This window comes from Antennarius striatus, chromosome 2 (genome assembly GCF_040054535.1).
Source record: "Antennarius striatus isolate MH-2024 chromosome 2, ASM4005453v1, whole genome shotgun sequence".
Lineage (NCBI taxonomy): Eukaryota > Metazoa > Chordata > Actinopteri > Lophiiformes > Antennariidae > Antennarius > Antennarius striatus.
The window spans coordinates 25,903,801-25,925,837 of record NC_090777.1 but is presented as its reverse complement, the minus strand read 5'-3'; the positions used below and the strand labels follow the sequence as shown (position 1 = coordinate 25,925,837).

At 47.1% G+C, this 22,037-nt stretch overlaps 1 protein-coding gene across 1 annotated transcript in view; it reads right to left on the bottom strand.

Moving 5' to 3' along the window:
- Nucleotides 1-345, bottom strand: part of oprl1 (opiate receptor-like 1) — a 35,619-nt gene extending 35,274 nt beyond the window's left edge. Inside the window, exon 1 of the mRNA XM_068306349.1 lies at nucleotides 145-345. The gene's annotated coding sequence lies outside the window, so the exon portion shown is untranslated. The remainder of the gene's footprint in view (nucleotides 1-144) is intronic.
- Between the last annotated feature and the right edge of the window lie 21,692 nt (nucleotides 346-22,037).

The following is a 22,037-nucleotide window of genomic DNA, read 5'->3' as shown; positions in this document are numbered from 1 at the left end:
CGGTGCCGACCTGTCATCGGATCCCCGGTGACAGCCTGCAGACGGTCGGGCGGTGCGCACCGGGGTGGCCCGGGACGCATCCGCGCCTCTACGTGTGCGCACGTCCCCGAACGGTAGCGCCGCAGCAGCGGGCGGACACCCTACCTCCGTGACGGCGGCAGCTCCGCGTCGCTCCCCGCAAACCGCCCCGAGGACGCAGCCGCTGGAAGTTGTTGCGTTTCGCCCCGCGTCGCTGCGCACCGCGTCGCTCTCCGTCCGCGTCCTGTTGGCTCGTTTCCTTCACCTTCAGATGTTTCCTCCAGGTGTTACCGACACCCAGAACCCCGCGGTCCGTCCGTCCGTCCGTCCGTCCGTTCGGGGAGAAGCCGCTGGAGCTCCAGTCAGCATCAGCTGGCAGGGAGACGGTGAGAGAGGAGAGGAGGGGTCTGCCGGGATGAAGATGCAGCCAGAAGCTCCTCTCTCTCTCTCTCTCTCTCTCTCTCTCTCTCTCTCTCTCTCTCTCTCTCTCTCTCTCTCTCTCTCTCTCTCTCTCTCTCTCTCTCTCTCTCTCTCTCTCTCTCTCTCTCTCTCTCTCTCTCTCTCTCTCTCTCTCTCTCTCTCTCTCTCTCTCTCTCTCTCTCTCTCTCTCACAGATCGATGAGCCCCCCCCCATCTTCCCCTCCCTCGTCTCTCCGCTATTTCTCCACGTTCTTTATGCGCATTTGGATCGTAATGCTCCATTGTGTGTGTGTGTGTGTGTGTGTGTGTGTGTGTGTGTGTGTGTGTGTGTGTGTGTGTGTGTGTGTGTGTGTGTGTGTAGCCACCTCTGACATACGTGCGCTCACACGTGTTTTACTGAAGCGTGAAAAAGGAACCTGCAGGTAACCTGCGGGTCACGTGACGTCCCACCTGTTACTGTAACCTCATTACTCTCCCTGTCAAACCCGGTCCCCTGATAGGCTAACCCTTAACCACGTGACTCCAAGAAACTTTGCCCTTCACCTCTGGACGAGTCTTCTTATTCCGTTTGTTCTTAGTTCTAGTTTGAAGCTTGTCGGGTTATTTTTATAATTATTTAGCATTTCTTAATCCAGAAATGGGTGGCCAGTAATTGGTCCATCCTTTCTCGGCACAACTTCCTCTTCCTTAGCTTTTAGCAATTAGCTGATCATTTCATGAACCTTCTCCACCAATCCCTGGTCAGCCCAGCAAAACAGAACAGCAGAAGGACAACCCTCTCTGCTATTAATGAACCATTAACGCCAACGTGACTCGCGGGCTAATTGCTTAAGTCTGCAAACAAATCTCATCACCAGAGCTCCAGACCCGGCTTGTGGGAAGTATTTCCTCTCTTCGGGTCGACAGTTTGTTTTCAAAGGTTTGAATTTTCCAGGGAGACGAACTCCTTCAGACGGTCTGGAGGTTAAATCACAGACACAAAACAGAAAGAAATCCTGGGTGTCGTTGGAGCAGAAAACATCACAGATCAGACCGGTACGGTTTTATAGATGATCGTCTACCCATCCTGCCGCTCCCTGAGGCCTAATGAGGGCCAGAAGATGCCCCATCGAGTTCCAGCGATGTGCACAATGAGTGGGGTATAAATAGATAAACAGGATATAAATAAAGTCCTCGTCGTCCAACACACTCCATCCTGACTGCTGGATCAAACGAGGTCTCGGTCTAATAATCAGACACAGGTTCATCTTCCTTCGCTCAGACTAAACATGCACATCAAAGAAATCTAAAAATATCTCAGTTTGGTTTTTTGGGGGTTTTTTTTAATGCTAACATCTGAAACCTGGAGCTCAACTAATTTGGTTTGGCTAACTTGAGAGCATCAAATGAAGCCTGCCGCCGGTTGGGGGCCAAATGGAGTGAGTCAAGAGCCTCTTGGAGGTACTTTTCTTTTACTTCACGGCCTGGGCTGATCCGATCAGCCAAATTGCTGCTAATGAACTTCTGTGTTTGTGTGTGGTCGAGCCTCAAAGCAGCAGGTCTCACCTTCACGCCTGGTGGAGCAGTGCTGTCAGGACTCCACGGGCGTCTCTCCTAGGTGCGCGTCTTGGCATCAGATTCATGTATTAGTCGTCTGACTCACAAAACAACCGTCTCCTGCTTGTTTTCTCAGTTGTGCGTGATGATTCAGAATATTTGGAAGCTCAACTCATCTGTTTTCCATAAAACGTGATTCGGTTTATTGTAACGTGGGCACGTCATTGTATGGGAGCCAATCACAACATGTTTGTTTATTGCAGCAGAAAATTTCGTTGACTTCTCCTAAAGATTGTGGTTGAAGGCATTTGGATTCCAGAGAATGGTGGTGGCGGCGGCTGATGGCTCTGCTGGGACTGATGAATTTTAGATTCTGGTGAAGTACAATAGTGTTTAAAGGATCAAATATCACATTAATCCGATACTAACCAGAGTTTGGAAGTTTGGTACTGAATCTGTTAACAGTTGTGTTACTGGAGGCCAAACGTTGGTTCTGATTTGGGTCCAGGATCTGCCTGAACCGCTTCAGTCTCAGTCCTGATTTAGAGTCTTCAGTAAATGACAATAGACTTTAATAGAGTCCACATGATGAAGACGAGTTCCTCTACACTAATGTAAAATACGACTTGTATTGAAAAGAAGATAAAAGTGTTCCTACAGCTCCTCCCCCGGCAGTCACCTGTCATAAATATTCCTTTAACGGGCGGCGAGCTGCTGACACAGCTGCATCGCGTAGAGTGTACTGAGTGCTGTGTTCATTGGTGTGTGTGTGTGTGTGTGTGTGTGTGTGTGTGCGCGTGTGTGTGTGTGTGTGTGTGTGTGTACGCGCACACCACTATCATCAGTAGAAACACCGACCGCCGCTGTGGATGCCTCTTCAGGCCAGGGGCGTCCCGTCCACCGCTGGACATCCATACATCCCTGAACCGGTGATCATCATGTTGTGTCATATTAAACAAAGGATGTATTTAAATTGGGTGGGGGTTAGGAATCAGGATCCAGGATCAGGATCTAGGATCAAGGATGGATGGCAATAAAGATAAGAACTAAAAAAAAAAAAATCCTCCTGTAACAAAGAAAAAAACCACACCTATGAATCAGAACCAGATCATTTTTGTAATCATTATTTAAACCGTGTTAAATCCTCTTTGTTCAGCGTGCAGGAAAACCAAACAGGATGTAGAAAACAGCGTCTCGCAGTGGAATCAGCCACAGCTGAGTAAATCTACCCGTCGACAGCCACTGAATTAAACTTCCACTCGCTGCAGCTGGTTAAATACTGCCGGGCGACATCCCAAAACACCCCATGAAGAGGCTAAATTTAAATGAAAATACTGTAAATAAAACCTTCAGCCCCCTGATTGGCTGAGCCTCACCATCACTTCCTTGGCAGAAGTTTTCTTGTTAAAACTTATGTCTTTATTGTTTATTCTCACTCTCTGGGGCTCAGTTTTTAGCTCATATGTGTTGAGACAGGTGGAGGAGTCATCCTGAGGAGAACGATGTGCGGACCCAAACCGGCCACAGAGGGCGCTAACGTTCACGCTAATCTTGGAGGAGCAGGTCAAGGAGGGTTGTTGGTGTGTTTGTGAGCTGCGTCTGTCTTTGATGAATTATTGAGAGACACTCGGAGCACAGAGGCGGATCCAGGAGGAACGTTTGGAAGGGAAAGGTCACGTGGAGCGATCAAAGGGTTAGCGTTGGGTTTAGCCTAGGTTTAGCTAACCAAAGAGGAGCAGACAGATGGTTCAACAGCATGGAGGAGGAGTAAGACATGAGGCTGATGCTGGTGTCTGCTGGTACCAAACACACATCTGGTGCGAAGAAAATAGATAAATACTTTATTAATCCAGGAGGAAATTGCACATATCTTAAGAAGAAGAAGAAGAAGCAGAAGAAGCAGTCAGTGAAGTTGACCTCTGGTCAGGTCCAGTAATAATGCAATAATCCTTTATTCAACCCAGTAATACTTTATGTAGCCTTATAACGCTTCAAATGGCTTTATAAAGTCTTGCAATACGTATTTTATAGAGACTTATGTTTGATATATGTACCAATGAAGCATTTTATAGCATTTTAAAGCATTATGGAGTCTTATGAAGCTTTATAGGCCTGTGTAAAGCTTCACAAGTTCACAGATAAAACCACTGTTTTATGTGAAATCATCATGTGATCAAAAAAACCAGCTTCTGACATGAGGCAGCTGATTACGCGCTCATTTATGTCCAGAGCCACTAAAACAAGGTCCCTCCTTCTGTGCCCCCGGTACACACCGCATCGCTTCATGGACAAATGAAGTTAATTAATTAGAATTAGAATCAATGAATTCCTGCGTCTTAACACTTTCGTCCCAGCGGTGTGAAGTGATGCCTTCAGGGAGCGTCTGGAGACGTGGAATTTAAATGGAAGTTAATAATAAGGGAACGGAAGAGGGACTGAGAGACCCAGCCTTATTATCTGGTGGTCGTAGAGTAGATTTTATTTTTCACTGCGATCAATTTCTGCCGTCCAAATTGGACCGGGTCGGATGACCGCTCAGGTAGACGAGGGGCGAAGGTGAAGGCTCCATCCTTGTTGCTACGGCAGCCACCTCTACCCCAACACGTTTCACCGGTCCCACCAGCACCGCTTTGATCGCATTATCAACGACTTCAGCTACAATTAATGATCAACTCCAGATGTCATTGTTGCTAGGCGACAGAAGTGATGATGACACGTTCATATCGGTGTTGGGGGGGCCCGCCTCCCTCCCCGTGGGACATTAATCTGTGTTTATGTCAGTGTAGGTAAACAAAGAGTGACCTGGACAAAGGATGTGGTGTCATGGGTTTTGATTAGTTGCTGTTGACCCGTTGGCATGGCGATGCAGCGGCGGAACCTGGCCGTGTCGCTTCACACTCCATCCAGGGTTTGAACAGGATTTGATTTGATTCACTGACAGCGATCAAATGACTGAACTGTAAGTGCTCAGCATCCGAATCCAGGCTTTATGTTAATGTCCTGTCATTACACCGAAAGCAGAGTGAGAGGGAGTGCATTAAGCGTACACTTAGACACTGATGCACGTTTGCTGATAACACATTTATGGCTTTTTAATACATGTTAATCTGAAGCGCTTTGAAATCTAATGAGGCTGGAAAAAAAAATCGACGGATCAGATGCAGAACGCAGCGTAGTTAAAGGAACACTTCACCCCGAAATAGAAGCAGTTCAATAAGGTTAAGGGTGCAGAAAAATGCTTTATCGACCTGAGACCCCACCCCTTTGGAGAGAGTCTCCAGTAGACCGCGGGAAGTTAAATTAATCCTTATAGAGTCCTACAGGCGTATAAATGACCACAGGGACTCGGACCGGTTGGATGTAAAGAACACGTTATTGCAGTTATTATTTTAAACTTTCCCACAGTTCCAATGGAAGTCCCACTTTTGATTGGTTACCATGGAAACCAAGTCCAATCTGCAGCTGCATCAACAGCCTGCCTCCCACAAGCGCCGTCCTCCTCCCGTTTGGTTGTACCGTTCCCTGAAAACAAGCAGGGACTCAACCGCTAACAAGAAAAGAGGCACAAAACACTCAGCAGCGACGAGGCTTTCCTGACTCCTGCTGGTCGGACCCAGATCTGATCCCTGATAAGCTTAGATGTGTGGACCAGATCTGAGACGTGCCGACAAGACCCCCCCAAATGAGGAAAACATACCTGCCTTTGCAGGAAGAAATCTCCCCCAGGTCCAACAATGAAGGTGGGCAATCCTTTGATAGAACTGGTTTGGGGTGAGAGAGAGGTAGAAGAATGTATGTTGGAGAGGGAGGCATGGCTGTCACTGTAGTTCTCCTACCTACCAACAGAGGGCGCTGGATTGCTGTGAAGAGGCGCTCCATTACATACTTGTTTAGAAAAGCAAGGTGTGCGACAGGGAGACTGATTTATGTAGAAATACAGCACATTATAAACGACAGTGTCTGACACAAAGACTAATAAATAATGCAGGAGACAGTTTTTGACCTTCATTTTTATTTTAATTTCACTTATAGGAGGAGCAACTTATTCCTCCCCAGCATCAGCACCATCTTTTCTTCCTTCCAGCTGATTAGATGCATCCTGAGTCTACAGAGGTTTCTGAACGATGGCGCTTCGGCGTTCGCCTGGTTGACAGCTCATCAACATGAGCGACAAGAATCAGGGTTCATATCAGACCAGGCGGCGACAGCAGGAGAGCACACATTTTCCACCACAGGTTGACAGGATGCAGAAGCATCAGGGGGATTCTTGTCATGAGTGTCACTTTTCATTAAGATGAGTGTTTTTTAAGAAGCACATCTCCATTTATTTATAGTAAGTTAATAAAACTGAAGATGTACTTCAAGTCCAACCATTGTAGATGTTAAAAACAGGCTGCGGACAGGATGATCTGGACTGGTTTGACTGGTATCCATCCATCAGCTTAACAGCAGTTGATTTTAGTGGAAAGGGAAGGATTTATTACCCCGTTTCCGCCGGCAGGGTATCAGTGGATGCATCACAGGAACTTTCATCTGATGGTGAATATACGTATTACTATAAAGTGTTACAAAAACGACAAACAGTGAGTAAAGGCATGGCCCAAAAACATCCTCTCTGGCTTCTTGGTGGAAATTTCTGGTGGTTCCATCCAACTCAGGTCACATGGCGTGAAGCAACAAAAGTCAAAGACTTCAAGTTCCTCCAAACATCTGGAAGACATTTGTTTAAAGGATCCCGACGGGGGGAAAAACTGGTATCAGGCCAGTTTTAAGTGAATCTAACGCTGTTTCAGGAGAAAAGACAACTCCCACCTGCTCCTAAAAACACTGTTGCCAGACTTTAAGTTGTTTTTCTGAGAAAAAAGGCGTTCTCTCCTAACAACCGTTGTTAACGACTCCCTTGCTGACATCCAACAGAGACGGTCCAACAGACATGGTCCAACAGAGACGGTCCAACAGAGACGGTCCAATGGAGACGGTCCAACAGAGACAGTCCAACAGAGACAGTCAAATAGAGACGGTCCAATAGAGATGGTCCAACAGAAACGGTCCAACAGAGACGGTCCAACAGAGACAGTCCAACAGAGACAGTCCAACAGAGACAGTCAAATAGAGACGGTCCAACAGAGATGGTCCAACAGAGATGGTCCAATAGAGGATAACTGCTGAGGTTACAAAGACAAACTGAAAAGCTGAAAAGCCTTTTTTTTTTTTTTAATTATTGGAAAAGTTGCGTTACCTGCGGAAGATGGATGACCACCATCCTCCAGACTGGAACGCGACTGACTGATTATATGAGACCCAGGAGAACCGGCACGATTAGAACCGGAGAAAAGATTCCTGTGAACCAGACGGGAACGATCCTCCATCATCCTGGAAGGTTACGCGTGCGGATACTCAACCTACCTATTGAGCCACGTTGTTGTGCGATGGATAGATAATAGAAGCAACTTGGCGCACAGCTCTGCAAAGCATCATGGGAGTCTCTTGGACATAAATCAGTACACATGGCAGTAGAAACGGGCGATGCTGAATCATTTGTTCTGCTTGAGCAGGAACATTCTCCTCACCTCCACTCAGAAAAGGTGAAATGAGGACTGGAATATTTTGGTCTGGAGCGTGCTCACAGAGCGACAGAGATAGAACCGTCTGGAGCAAGGAGAACCAATGAGGTGAAAGCCGACACGGGACAGCTCCCGGTTCCCTCCGCCCCTTCTCATTCGGGCTGCTGAGATTGGGATCGATTCTGACAAGCAGGTTATTAAAACCCAGCGCTGTCATATTGCCGACAACACTCCTGAAAACAGACGCGAGAGATCATGACGCCCAACGAGAGGAGTGATAGTCAGGAACAAATTCCGGTGATAAGGCACAAACACGACTCAACCCAAACTGAAGAAGAACTGAGACGCTCTCAGAGTCTCTGAGAAGAGAAACTTGAGACTGAGAAAGAGAAGACGAACGTCAGACATTTCAAACATGGTTTACGGCAAATAAATAACAGATGGATTGGTTTTTGTTGACTAAAAACAGAGCCTAGAGTATTCTGGAGGCGACTGACTTGTGGTGACAACCAGGATCCAGATCCGGATACAGGAAGTGTTTCTAAGAACATCCAAACAAGGATAAAACCTCTTCCTCCTTCAGAACCACACCTCAAGTCTGTAAAATGTGAAGTGCTGTTTATCCCATTCAGGAAATTAGAACGCCAGCAACAGACATTTAAGGTAACGACACTCCTGTTGATGTCATTGGCTGGAGAGCCCTCAGCTCCTCCAGGAGCCTCACAGGAGCTCCGTAAAATCTCATAACAAGCAAAGCAGAGGTTGGATTTTACATCCCAGCCCTCCTCCGCCTGATCAACGTGAGTCCGGCTCTTCAGCGCGGAGTGAAGTCCCTGAACTCATTGTTCATAGAGCTAATTCTTCATCATGATCATCAGCACCCTCGCCCGTTAATGCATCCATCTAATCAACGTCATGAGGTCACCTGTTCGAGGTTTTCCGTTCATTCCTTGGAGCGTCAACGTTATAGAAATGTGTTTTAATACAGCTGGAATCTGAAGACTCTTGTAAAGACTCCACGTCGCCGCACAGTTTCACTCGACTCACGGCGTGACAGAGATTCAAAGAAGTGTGTTTTATTCGCCCTTGACGTGGACAATAATGTTATAGTGCAGAATTACTTACTTATGAATCTTCATCTGTTGCTCCAGAACAATGGGGAGAAAAGTTCTGCAGGAAGTCATCACTGAACCCAACAGTTTGATCCAAAAGTTACGTTTTTCTGAAGTACAGCTAAATCGATCAAGGAGTTGATGCTTTAGCATCCCTGGTTTTTGGTTGGAAGTGATCAAGTGGTTTTTCCCTGGGTTATACATCCCTACATCCTGGAGGAGACGCCAGGTTAGACTGATTGGGGTTCTGGCCTCAGGACGCCCCAGGAGGAGCCGGGAGGTGTTGAAGCGTGGCTTAACTGTTAGCGCTCATAGACGTGCTTTCACACTGGTAGCTTTTAGCATGTGCTACACAAGTGTTATGGCGTTAGCAGTGAGGCAGCAAGAAATTTTCCACATCGTATCCCAGCATTCAAAGTGTCTCTAAATAACAGTATTCAATCCAGACAGCCTGTCTCAGAGAGGAGGCGTAAGCGACTCCTCCAGGAGCTTTTAAGTGGAGAAAACATGTCAAAATTATTCATAAAGATTGAGTTTGTTTTATCTCCGTAGTCCCGAATCAGCATTCAGGAGAGCTCCTGTCAGAGAGCTGGAAATGTGAGCCGACAGCCTCTAACCTCCTGACGGCGCCTGTCCTGATTCTGATTCAGTCTAGAGACGACTTAGACGGCGACATAAACACTTCATTAAGGAGGCGGTCCTCAGGAAGGTCACATGGTATCACTAAATCTCCTCCCTATCACCGGTGTTGTTCTGAGACCGGCGGCGGCGGAGTCGTCGTAGCGGGATGAAACGGGACCGACGCTCCGGCTGGATTTGGTCGTCTGCCAACCGGGGGGCCCGGCGGCGGTCGGGGGTGGGACTAAAGTTCTGCAACCTGCCTTTGAAAAATATTGCAGTAATCCATTTAGTGTCCCGTGTGATTTGATCCTGCTCTCTTTCTATATTAGATCCGTCCTCTATTTGAAGCGCTGGACAGCATGAAGATTACAGAGCCTCACCCCGGCTGTCCTCCCTTCCTCTCTCCCTCCTTCCTCCCCTCCGTCTCCCCCCTCCATCACTACTTTTTTATCTCTATATCTTTGTGTTGCATCGTCGCCCTCTGGGGCAAAACGCTGCAGGGTCGACTTCCTGGTTACCGGGATGGTTTGGATCAAACGTTTATCCCGTTTCGACCGCCATCCTGATGATCCCGCTGGGGGCGTGGCCTACAAGTAATTCTTCTTCATAACTTTATTTAAGTGTAGGATACGTGTGATCTTACACATGTCTGCTTTTGTTAGCGCGTCTCCCGTGTCACCTGGCGCCTCAGCCGGTGTCAGACGGTGTCAGACCGGAAAGCTTCGCGGTACCTGAAAGGGTTAAAAACCGAAGCTCGGGAAAAAAACGACCTGGAAGAAGCCCGACTGAGGAGTCAGGAAGAGGATTCCTCTGCTGATGTCCACCACGCCACGTTGCATTAATCTGGAGCTGACAGAAGAATGACAGAAAACTATTCTCTGGCGACCAAACAAAAGCAAAAGCCAAAGGTCTGGCAGGGGTTAAAGGTCAAGCCTGTGAATCCTTTCCTTTCCAAAGCGAACCAGGACCTGGTTTGCGGTTCCGTCGACCCGGCGACACAACGATCGGCTGTTTCTGATCCGAGAGGAAACCAGAACGCTCCGGTGCCGACGTGGGATTTCTCCAGCCTCCACCAGGAAAATAAAGCACTTGGAACGGCTGGTGAAGCATCCGTCGGTCCACAGGGTCAACGCTAATCGCCCTGTTTTTTTAGTATGAAGCGACAGGAAGACAAGCAGCGGGAGAGCAGAGGTGGATGAAGGAGAACGACGTGACGGAGGAGCAAAATAGAGAAAGAGAAAATGAGATACGGGAGTCCAGGAGGGGAGGTTGGAGCGAGTGTTGCATCAGAAGGAGGCGGTGGAGGGGGGTGAAGGATGGGATGCATCGCGGTCAGCAAGGGGAAGACAGGGGAGGATGCATAAAAGAGGACTGGAGGGTTTCCAGGAATCCCCGGCGTGCGGCTGAAGGTTGGTCGGGTTAATTTGTCCAGGTGTGTCCGTGTGCACGCATGCGTGAGCTTTCATTAAAGGTGTGTGTTTGCATCCTCAAGGTATTACAGACAGACACGATGACACCAACAGGCTGCGCTGCTTCTCAGCCCGGCAAACGAGAACCAAGCTTTTCCTGCATCTTTTGCAGATTCCAATCCAAACGCCTTGTTATTGCGTCGATACCTAAATTTCACCCCATCTTGGGAAATAAACAGATAGCAACTCAAAAGTGGGTCCAAAAGAGTTTGGATAAGCTGTGTGAGGGGCGTGGCCATGAATACAAATCACCAATCAGGATGCTGGCAAGCAGGAAGTCATGATAATCAGTCTGTTTTTGACCCCTAAATGGAAAATAAAAAGACACCAGGAGCTATGGAGTCTAATTCAGGCTAATCACACACGTACAAGTTCAAATTCAAATTCAAAAAACTTTATTAATCCCCAAGGGGGACTAATTGAAAGCACATAAAGCAGGATTGGTGTAAAGTACAAACATACAATGTAAACATGAACAATAAAGATAAATAATAATTAAATAATTACAAATATAAATATAAATACAATGCTTATGTTAAATAATATTTCAAAACCCGGTTGATTTAGAACCTAGTTTATTCTAAACCTAGTTAGTTGGTTAGTTGGTTTGACTAGTCCGTCCTGCAGGAGGGGTAGCCTCGAACGCTCTTGAGCACGGATCTCCACTGGAATCACATGACGTCTGTTTAACAGCTCGCCCGTCGTGTTTTGTCTTCATCGCGGTTGCCGGCGCTCTCGGGGGTTGTTGCATAAAATTTTTAAATGCTATGCACAGTATCGCCGGGGCGCTCCTGGGCCTACAGGGGTCGATCTGCTACCAAATGCCGGAGGGGGGAGGCAGGAGGAAGCTGGGATCGGAGGGGGGGGGGGGGGGGACTAAGCTGCTGCCGTACCATTTGACAAGGAACACATGAAATATGCATGAGCACACATCAGCTGGAGGAGGTAAGAGAAGGTAATCAATGCAGCAAAGATTTTAACTTCCTGAAGCAACCAATTGGCCCCTCCCCTCCGGGGGATGAAAAGCGATTTCATTAAATGCATGAACTCTGCGCTCGTTGCCGCCGCGGTAATGGATATCTGATCCAGACGGCGTTGGTGTGTTGATCGGTGAAACGCAGCCAACAGGTTGTTCCTTAAATCAGAACCGACGGACGGATCCGGTTCTCCGTCTGAAGGTGTCATCTATTAATACACGCCTGCAGTAATTTGAAGCTTATTGAAACGTAATCTAAGACAGAGTGGAATTCGCTGTGGGATGAAAAACTTTTTATTTCTAATTATTAATGCTCATTTAGAATTTCCTCATCGTCTCATTTACTATTTCACGAAGTCTTTTCCTGATCTTTTAATTCGGATCCGACACCCGACAATCTGACAATCGTTTACGTTTGATCTTTTATTCTTCCACGTTTTAATCTTCTTTAAAATATCTACTTACGAGCCTGGATAGATGCAGAGGGTTGCGGCAGGGAGGGCATCCAGCTTATAAAACTTTGCTAAACAAAAATGAGTGTTCATCTCCTCTGTTTCTTTGCCGTTTGCTTGATTGTCTTGATTGATCGGTTGCACCTGTGTCCCTAATAAGCTCCTCCCCTGTGCCTCTCCGCCCTTCTGAGCCTTTGATTTTCTTCTCTGTCTTATCTAGGTGTTCATTTCCTGGATTTGATCACCATCATTCCAAACCCGCTGATTTCTCCCACCAAGTTTGACAGCTGTTGTTTTAGCATCACTTCCTTCTCTCTGAGCTCAAGAATCTTCACGTCGAGTTTTTTTTCCTTCACGCAAGGGGTCAAAGGTTGACGTTTCCTAGCCAACTTGAAAACGCTGCAGAGGTAATGAGCTGGTCGACGGCAGCGGTGTTACTCAGTAAACAAAGAAATCATCCACTTGTTCATTCTAATGAGGCCCTGCTAACAAGTCCCTGTATGCCTCCGCAAGTCAATTACTGGACAAACTTGTCAGGACTGCGTTCCTGATGATGCCCTGGAAGAGACGAGAAGAAACAGAGAGAGAATGTCTTCAAGCGTGACACGATGTAACGTGCAAAAAATAAATAAATAATGTAGACGGAGAGAGATGACGGAAGAAAAGGTCGAGTTCAGTTCTCTCTATCAGAGAAACATTCCTGTTCGGCGTGGAGGAAAGTTCCCCGAGGAACGTGAAGGAGGAATCCAGCCTTGTCTGATCCGTTTTACTCGTCTCCCAGGTTCCCATGGGTCACGTCGGTCCGATTGTGGTCCTGGTGGATGGCTACAGCTAACGCTATCAGTCGTATCGCTAAGGAGGTTAGCAGGGGGCGGGGTTTCGATCAAACTTTATGGAGATTGCATTCTTCCTTGGGCTGGATTGGTGTATTGAGATGAAGTGATGGAGCTTCATGGAGGCTTTAGAGCGCCTAACATGCTTTTGCACCTCCTGATTGGTCGAGAAGGTTCTGATGCAAACCCATTGGTGCTCATGTGTGAAGGCGTCGTTTTTAGTGCTGTGCGTTTTTAGTGTTTTTCTGACACACTCATGTGCAACACACACACACACACACACAGACCCGCTCAGCAGATATGACCCCCCAGCGACATCGCCCTCCTGATGCGGGAGTAGTTACTCCTCCCTGCTGGAGGCGAAATGAGCGCTGCTGTTCGCTTCCCCCCCTGCAGCAGCAGCTCCGCCCATTACCCGCCGCTTCCCCCACTATACCACCGGGGCAGATTCAGGGTCATCCGTCGAGGACATTAGTGGAGGCACGACCCCCGACGGGGACGGAGACGTGGCAGCCGCCGGGCGGGACAGTGGGGGGGGGGGTAGGGCCACCAGGCGCTGCAGGTTCCTCTCTACCCTCTTCGTACCGGCGGGGGCCGGTCCATCGGGCTCAGCGTTATCAAGGCCTCATCCGTCAGGATGATCCGGCTGGAGGCGGAGAAACGTCTGCACCAAACCTGAAAAATCAATATTGTCTATCAGGAACTCAAATCAATAATTTAAATGCTCCAATCGTGTATATTTCATTACAACACTCGGCCTGTGGCTGATTTATGCTTCCACTCCATCCGATTCGAGAGAGAGAGAGAGAATATATATCATAACTGTGTGCATGAATCACAAAGGATATTAAAGCCGTGGACATGTGGTGGATCTGGACAGCAGCAGAAGAAGCTGGAGGTTCTGGTTTTTAGCAGCATCAACTGGACCTAATCCCAAAATCGACTGTCGGAGTTAGAAGGTGAGGAGTGATGGAAGTGAAGCCTGGAGACACACATTCCCTCCGTTCTGTTTGGATTCACGTCTCAACACCAGAATAAACACTCAGAAATTATACTCCAGCTCTACCGCCTTACCGAGGCTAAGCTAACCGAGCTAATCGGGTTGACTGAACTTTGGACGCTTTCATTATTCCACAAATCAAACCAGGAGTTGGCTCCGCTAGCATGAACTCCAGAGAAGGGAATTGATTTCAACACCTTTTAAGGGTGGAGAGGACGGATGGTGTAATCCATCCCATGAGGTCATCCTTCTTCACACGACGTTTTCATCATTTGATCAATAAAGGTTTCATATTTACACTCTTGTATAGTCTCCTCAGGCTCAGCATGTCTTGTACTCATGTCTTCGGCTAGCGCCCTTGGCTAGCGTCTTCAACTAGCCTCTTGAGTGAGCACAGTGAAGAAAAACGGGTAAACGGGAGTGTTTCCAAACCAAACGGATCATTTAGGTCAACTATTCCAACTATTCAACTATTCCAACTATTGATAGTCAAAGTCAAAAGTCAGTTTTATCGTCAAGTCTACCATATATGCAAGACATACAGCACAGATGAAATTGCAGTCCTCTCTGACCCACAGTAAACAGGCAGTACAACACAGGCAGAACAACAGGCAGTACAACACAGGCAGTACAACACAGGCAGAACAACAGGCAGTACAACACAGGCAGTACAACACAGGCAGTACAACACAGGCAGGACAACACAGGTAGTAAAACACAGGTAGTACAACACAGGTAGTACAACACAGGCAGTACAACACAGGCAGTACAACACAGACAGTACAGCACAAAGTATGAGACGAGACACAAGGGATGGTAAACGTCTCTGTACACTCTTTAATGCCGTAGGGGAAGTGACGTGTGCGCTGAGTTAATAGATTTATATATGATAATTCTTGTCGTGCTTCATGTTGCATGTTTGGATAAAATGCGATCAAATGTTTGAAGACTCTCGTCTTCTCGGTCCCGATATCCTGACAGTCGGATAAAACGATTGTTTTTGCCGCGGCATCAAAATCCGGCCCATTAAATAGCATCAACAACGGTGAAATTTTAAAAACAAAATAATTATAGTCTTTGTGCTTCAACTGTCAGTCGAGCCGCGGCTCACACAATTAGCTGTGACACATGAGGGGCTCTAATTGGCTGCAAATTGGCTTCATCAAAGGGGCCGGCGGGGAGTCGTGGCGGGAGGACGGTGTTGACACAGAAACGCCATCGATACGCCAGCAAACACAAAAACAGTTGCGTTGGACAGGTTCGCTCTGAGGTCGAGGGATGTAAATATCAGAGCGGCGTGTTGGAGATGCGGTTAATGACACGCCTGACACACACAGGTGCTTACAAACGCACAAACGAACGCACGCCCACGCCGCCGCCATTAACTACAGGCTAATAAATCTGCTCTCTCAGCTCATTGGACGCCCACGGATCTCATAAAGCCGAAGTGATTTCCTGCTCACCGCGGGTACAGACACACAAATTTTGCCGTCTCAGCTCGCGTCGAGCGATCCCACAGCGAGGAACATCGATTTCCCCCCGTTCGCCCACAGAAACACTCGGAATCACACACATCCATTTTCACCCGCTGCCTCCCACACGCAGGTATTGGACGGTTTCAGACAGATGTCAGGTGGTTCCCTGAATGCGTCATTGCCTGAAAATCATCCTGATAGCACCCCCCCCCACAAAAAAAAAAAAAAAATCTGTATTGAAATTCCTGATAATTAATTTTGATTTTTTTTTTTTTTCCTCTCATAATTTGGAAATTGTATGTAGAAAAATCTGCACACGATTGGAATGACAACTCTTTTCTATGCATTTCCCTTCAGGATTGTCATCCTTCTCTTTGAGGTGGTAAAAAAAAAAAACGTCATGCGGTCCAACAGCTGATTATTGATTACAGTAAATAGTTGATCAGCCGGTGAGATGAACAAGTTTTAGCTGGAGGCTAAATTTAAAAGCTAAAGATTCTGGAAAATCCACAGTCGGAAAATATCCACCAAAAATTCCCCGCAGGTGTGAACAAGAGTGTGAATTGGAGTTCCACACGTCACTAAGGAGGCGGAGCCAAGAACAGGAAGCTGCTCTCCCCAGGGAAAAATCTGTTTCCTCTGGAATCCCTTCCTGTCAGATGTCACCGACAGACGTGAAGGCATCACGTGTTTGATGTTTGTGTGTGTGTGTGTGTGTGTGTGTGTGTGTGTGTGTATGTGTGTGTGCGAGAGTCAATTTACTGCTAACTGGCAGTGTCTCCTGGTATTCATGTGTCGCCATGGCAACAACCGGAGACAAATATCAGGGTGGGATGGAGATGAGAAGAGAAGGACAAAACAGCTTCAGACATCTTTCCATTCTCTGAAGTTTAAGGAGTTGAACGCTCAAGACGTCTGTTCTTCAAATTTTTGCGAAGAAAATTTGCGACAGATTGCTGAGTCAGGGTTTCTGTTGGGGGAAAAAAATAAAGTAATAACAAGAAATCTATTTATTTATTTTTATTTAAGGATGTCAAGACAAAGAATTCATGATGAACTAATACCTGTTCTCCAACAAGGATGTGATGTCATCTGTAAACCCTGCCTCCAATGTGTGTGTGTGTGTGTGTGTGTGTGTGTGTGTGTGTGTGTGTGTGTGTGTGTGTGTGTGTGTGTGTGTGTGTGTCTGACAGCTCAAGCTATTTGATCCTTCTGTTTTCCATCAAACTGAATAAACATTTTCCTAAACACACTGAACACACACACACACACACACACACACACACACACACACACACACACACACACACACACACACACATACACACACACACACACACACACACACACACATTCAGTGTCAACACACACACATTCAGTATGAACACACACACACACATTATCATTTGAACATCCTCTGTCTTAATGAACCTGAACCCATCAGTCTCCTGATTGGTTGATTCTGATCACGTGACTCCTGGATCCATGAAGTCTTTGTCCCACGATGGTAAAGAAACAAATCTGCATCCAGCTCTGTCGACCTCCAGGGAAAATCCAACACGGATGAATGGAATCACTTCCCGCGTGTTGACAGCAGACACGCGTGTCTTGACAGGTCACATGACCACCGAGGGGCGAAAGTTATTCCCAGCGTGCCCTCCAGTCGTCACCTTTCCATTGAGGGTACTTTTTGTGTTCGTCCGTCCGCCCGTCCACCAAATATCTTCACAACCGTTGCGGATAGAAAGATGAGAGAAACAGCACATTACTCGGGCAGCAAAGGGGTTAAAAATGAGATGATGACCTTGACCTTGAGAAAACTGGGTCAAGGTCAAATTTCGACTTTCGTACATTTTTTTGCACATATCTCAGGAAGCAGATAAGATAGAAAGACGAAACAAAAGGCGTTATTGTCAGGGAGGCAAGGGGATGAAAATTAGATCACAACCTTGACCCTGAAAGACGGGGTCAAGGTCAAATTTTCACTTTCATACCTTTTTAGGTACATATCTCTGAAACCTGATGAGATATAATCACAAAACAAAAAGCAACATTTTCAGGAAGCCAGTGGCACAAAAATGTGTAGGTCAAGGGAAAAAATGTTGAATTCAGGAGGGATGTTGTAGTCTCTGACTGCCTTGGTTTGGAATGTTTCCGGGAATTCCAGGAACAGATGCACAGAAATCAAGAAGCTACGTCCGTTCATCAAAACTCCAACCGGACCTGTTGTCTCACATCCCGCTGCTCGCCTCCTTGGCGTTCCCATCAGGAGAAATTATCAGCTCTGATGATGGAGGGTTTAAAGGAGACGACGGCAATCTAGGAAAAGCTTTTGCTCTAATTTTTCCGGATAAAAGGTAAAAGAGAGATCCTGTTATGCTCCGTCGGCTCAGCCGCCCTTCATCAATCCATTAGCTCCTCTTCTCACTCCTCCTCTTCCTGCTTCATTTGATCACCTCACCTTCCTTTCTGGTTTTGATCGTACCTGCTCCTCTTCATCCGGACTGTCACGCGTTCCAGTTTGATCCAGATCAAAGTTGTAGGTGTGAAACCCCACCATCAAGATCTGGATCAAACAGTCGGACGATGGGGAGGGGGGGTCCAAGCTGTCGTTGGGATTGATTCTGTCTTTGGATCCTCTGGCGAGGAGCTTCTCCTCCGCCCTTCAGTCGCTCCTGACCTCTCCTCCTCCTCTTTCTCCTCCCCCCACACCTCCTCTATCCTCTCATCTTAAAGAAAAACCTTTCAGAGCCTTTCATCTCTGCAGAAACGCCGCCACGCCGCTGCAGGAGAGCAAATTACTGGCTTCATCCCGCCGTCCGGAGGCCGAGTCGCCGAGGAGGAGAGCGAGACATGTGGATGAAGACTAATCAGAAGAGAGAGGAAGAAAATGGAGAATGATTTCATCAGGGGATGGAAGGTTAGCTGATTGAGAGTGAGTCATTCTCCTCAGCGCTCCGACAGCACTTCATCATCCCAATCCGGAGGTGAGATTCCTTCTCCTGGAGTGGGATCGCCCTTGACATTCAAGAGGAAGGACTTCAGCTGCTGGACGAGTTCTCGCTGAGACGCCGGATTCTCTACTCCAGCGTTCATCTCCTCCATGGCAGGGGAAGTTGGGAGACATCTTTTCATTAGTTGCTCCTCTTCATCCTCCTTCCTCCTCTTCCTCCTCATGCTTCCTGAGTTGAATCATGAACCGTGTTGAAGGACTTGGGCCTCGCTAACATCGTTGTTTCTCCTCTGACTACAAAGCTCCTCCCTCCTCTATCACTGTGTCGTCATCATCGTCGTCGTCATCGTCATCGTCATCGTCATCGTCATCATCAGTGTCTCAAACTTCGATTTAGGGTTGGGCCATTTCATCTGCCAATGGATTTAAGCGGAGGTCATGTGACGAGACAGTGTGATATGGTCATTTGACATGGTCATGTCATGATGAGGTCATGTCTCAAGGTCATGTGATGAGGTCATGTGACATTATCTTGTCACAAGGTCATGTGTCAAGGTCGTGTGATGAGGTCATATGTCGAGGTCATGTGACTACAGGCTGGTTTGGCTCCACATGTCTTTGGTTTCATAAACTAATAGAGAAAAGTTTCTATTTTCGCTTCTGTTGTTAGAAATGAGAAACTTATTGATTATCAATCAGGAAACAGAATATCGGGGAACAACTTATTAGTTGAACGGATACGTTTTCAACATTAATAATTCTGTTACATGGACGAAAGTTCAAAAGTGGTTTTCGTCCGAACATTTAAGTTCTTATCGTGGTCTGAACGCTCTTTCCCGATTGGTCAGGTTTGAATCGGATTAGAGGAAGTGTCTTCTTCAGTTCTAGTAAAGAACTGGAATTGAAGAAGCTTCTCGGATGAGAGGTGAAACTTTCTTAAAGTCCAGTGGATTGATTTAAACAGCTTTGGATAACCATGACCCTGGATAATTGGGGAACCTACACAGACATTAGAGGAAGTGGTGCTTCCTGTTTCATTTTAATCCTAGTAATTGATAGCTTGAGAAGGTTTTGAACATTAACATTGAATCTTTTTATTCCCCCCTCAGCAGCAGCGGGGCTGTGAATGTAGAACGCCGAAGCTCAAGTCGCAAATTAAATAAAGTGGAGCTTCTCATGCTTCCTGCCTCCATAATCTACAGGATGGGTTCTGGTCCGTCAAGGTCACACAGGACCGAACCAACGAATCAATTGTTTGTTGATTTGATTTTGAGAAAATTAGATAAAAATAAGAAAACTTAAAATGAGAGTTTTTGTCTTTTCACTTTTTCTTCTTCTTCCCTTTTTTGTCTGATTTGTTGCTGACCCCCCACCCCCAACATGTCCGATGGTACCACGCCGTTTCATCTGTCTCCTCCGCATCCGTAACTTTTCCAAAAAAAAAACATACTTCATCCATACGATAAAGGTCGAATCACAATAAGCTGAACTGCATTAGGAAGATTAGCGCTGCCTTTACGAGAAGCGATATGTTATCCGCGACGCCGTGTCAGCGGATCGATACGTCACCGTCAGCCTCCATCAGCCTCCCGCGACTCGTCCTTCCTGCTCCCACGCTTACATCATTAGCTGATTACTCATCCATCAACATGAATTAGGGAGCAGCAGGAGAACAGCGTTGACTTCCTTCATCGTTCAGCCTGTTCACTGTGTGTGTTAGTGTTAGTGTTAGCGTTAGCATTAGCCGCCACTCCCCCCGTGTGGCATTCAGGCTGTGGATTCCACAAGGCTCCGAACAGGAACAGGAGCAGGGGTAGGAACAGGAACAGGAGCTGTACGTCGTGCATATATGGCTCATTTGACTGTAAAGTTGACTATGACTATGACTAGGAGTAGGAACAGGAGTAAGAACAGGAACAGTAACAGGTATAGGAACAGGAGCAAGAATAGCAACAGAAACAGGAGCAGGAGTAAGAACAGGAACAAGAGCAGGAACAGGAACAGGAGCAGGAGTAGGAACAGGTATAGGAACAGGAGTCGGAGTAGCGATAGGAACAGAAACATGATCAGGAATAGGAGCAGGAAGTCTCCATTACGTAATCTAAGATTCCTTCCTGTTTACCTGCTGCCACTGAATGTTGTTATTTGTTTATCTGTATATTTCTGACATATGAGCTGAGCGTCTGTCATTTTCTCCACCATGATGATGATGATGATGCTGGCAGCAGGAGGATGAACACAGGTGTTTGCAGAAAAACAGTCTGGTCTAATCTGATTGGCTGTTACACCTCTGACTCAGCAGCTAATATGTTTAGCTTCATGTCGGTCCAACAACACAGCTGCTGATGGAGCGCTCTCATGAGACGGGTCCACACGTCCGTGTTCATGTATGTGTTGTATGATGCGATGATGCACACTGCATATGCTTTGTCTGGATTTGATCCACCGCCGCAGCTCAAAGGCCCCTCATTGGCTGACCGTCGTCATGTGACTCCTGGATAGGAAACCTGCCCCTAGAATGTAGATCCCATTGCTGTCATAGTTTGATCGATATTTTTTTAAAAATTGATTGGATTACACTGGGTAAGTCCATGGTACAGTGACCATAAGTAAAGAGACATTTGTTAATCACATGACTCTTCCAGGAGGAGGGGCTTAATTGCATCTTTTCGGACACTTTCTTCAGTCTTGCAGTTGCATCCTGTTAGGAAGACTAACTGAGATTTAACCGAGAGGTAAAGATGACCAACCAAAGAGTGATTGATCGGAGGAGGTCCCGCTGCTCCTCTGCTCCTGATCGCATTGTTTACTGATGATATCCGAGCGATAAGGAGGCCAGAAAGGTGAAAAGTTGGATGGGGACGTCCCGGAGCGGATTGTCTCTGACGGATGACTGCTGGTCACAAAAGATTAACGTCTGAAACGGATTTCCTCCGGTCAGACGATAGCATCGAGCTTGTGTGTGTGTGTGTGTGTGTGTGTGTGTGTGTGTGTGTGTGTGTGTGTGTGTGTGTGTGTGTGTGTGTGTGTGTGTGTGTGTGTGTGTGTTAAAGACCTTGGAGTGACACTGTTAAGCCATCTATCACCGGCGTCTCATGGGAGCATCATTTGTGCGTGTCCGTGTGCGACGGTGGTTAAATGTCTCCATGTTTGTGTGTCCGTTTGTGCGTTTCTTGTGTTTGCGGTGCAGCCGATTGACGGTATTGATCCGGTGTCGTATCGAACCGTTTTGTCACGTTCAGAGCAAAACCGATCGAAACTGTCGGTAAATGTTTGTGGGGAAAAACGTCGAGATGGTTTTCAATCGGTAAACGTCCACGTCGGGTTCTGACATGCTCGGAGGCGCCGGTTCCGTCATGGAGACTGGCTGACACGCACCAGCGAACACGTTTGCTCAACGACCCGTGTGCAAAAAATAGCTACCGTGTCAACAGGCGACAGCTAGCAGCGGCACGGCAAAGGTCAAAGCCAAGCCAACGCTGGATTCAAATGTTCTCGGTGTCTCTCTCCTTCAGTCCTCCATCCGTCTCCTTCTGTCTTCTCCTCTCTAACGTCGGGCGATTCACGATGTGGCTAATTCTGTTCGTGAGGAGACAGAAAACAGGAGT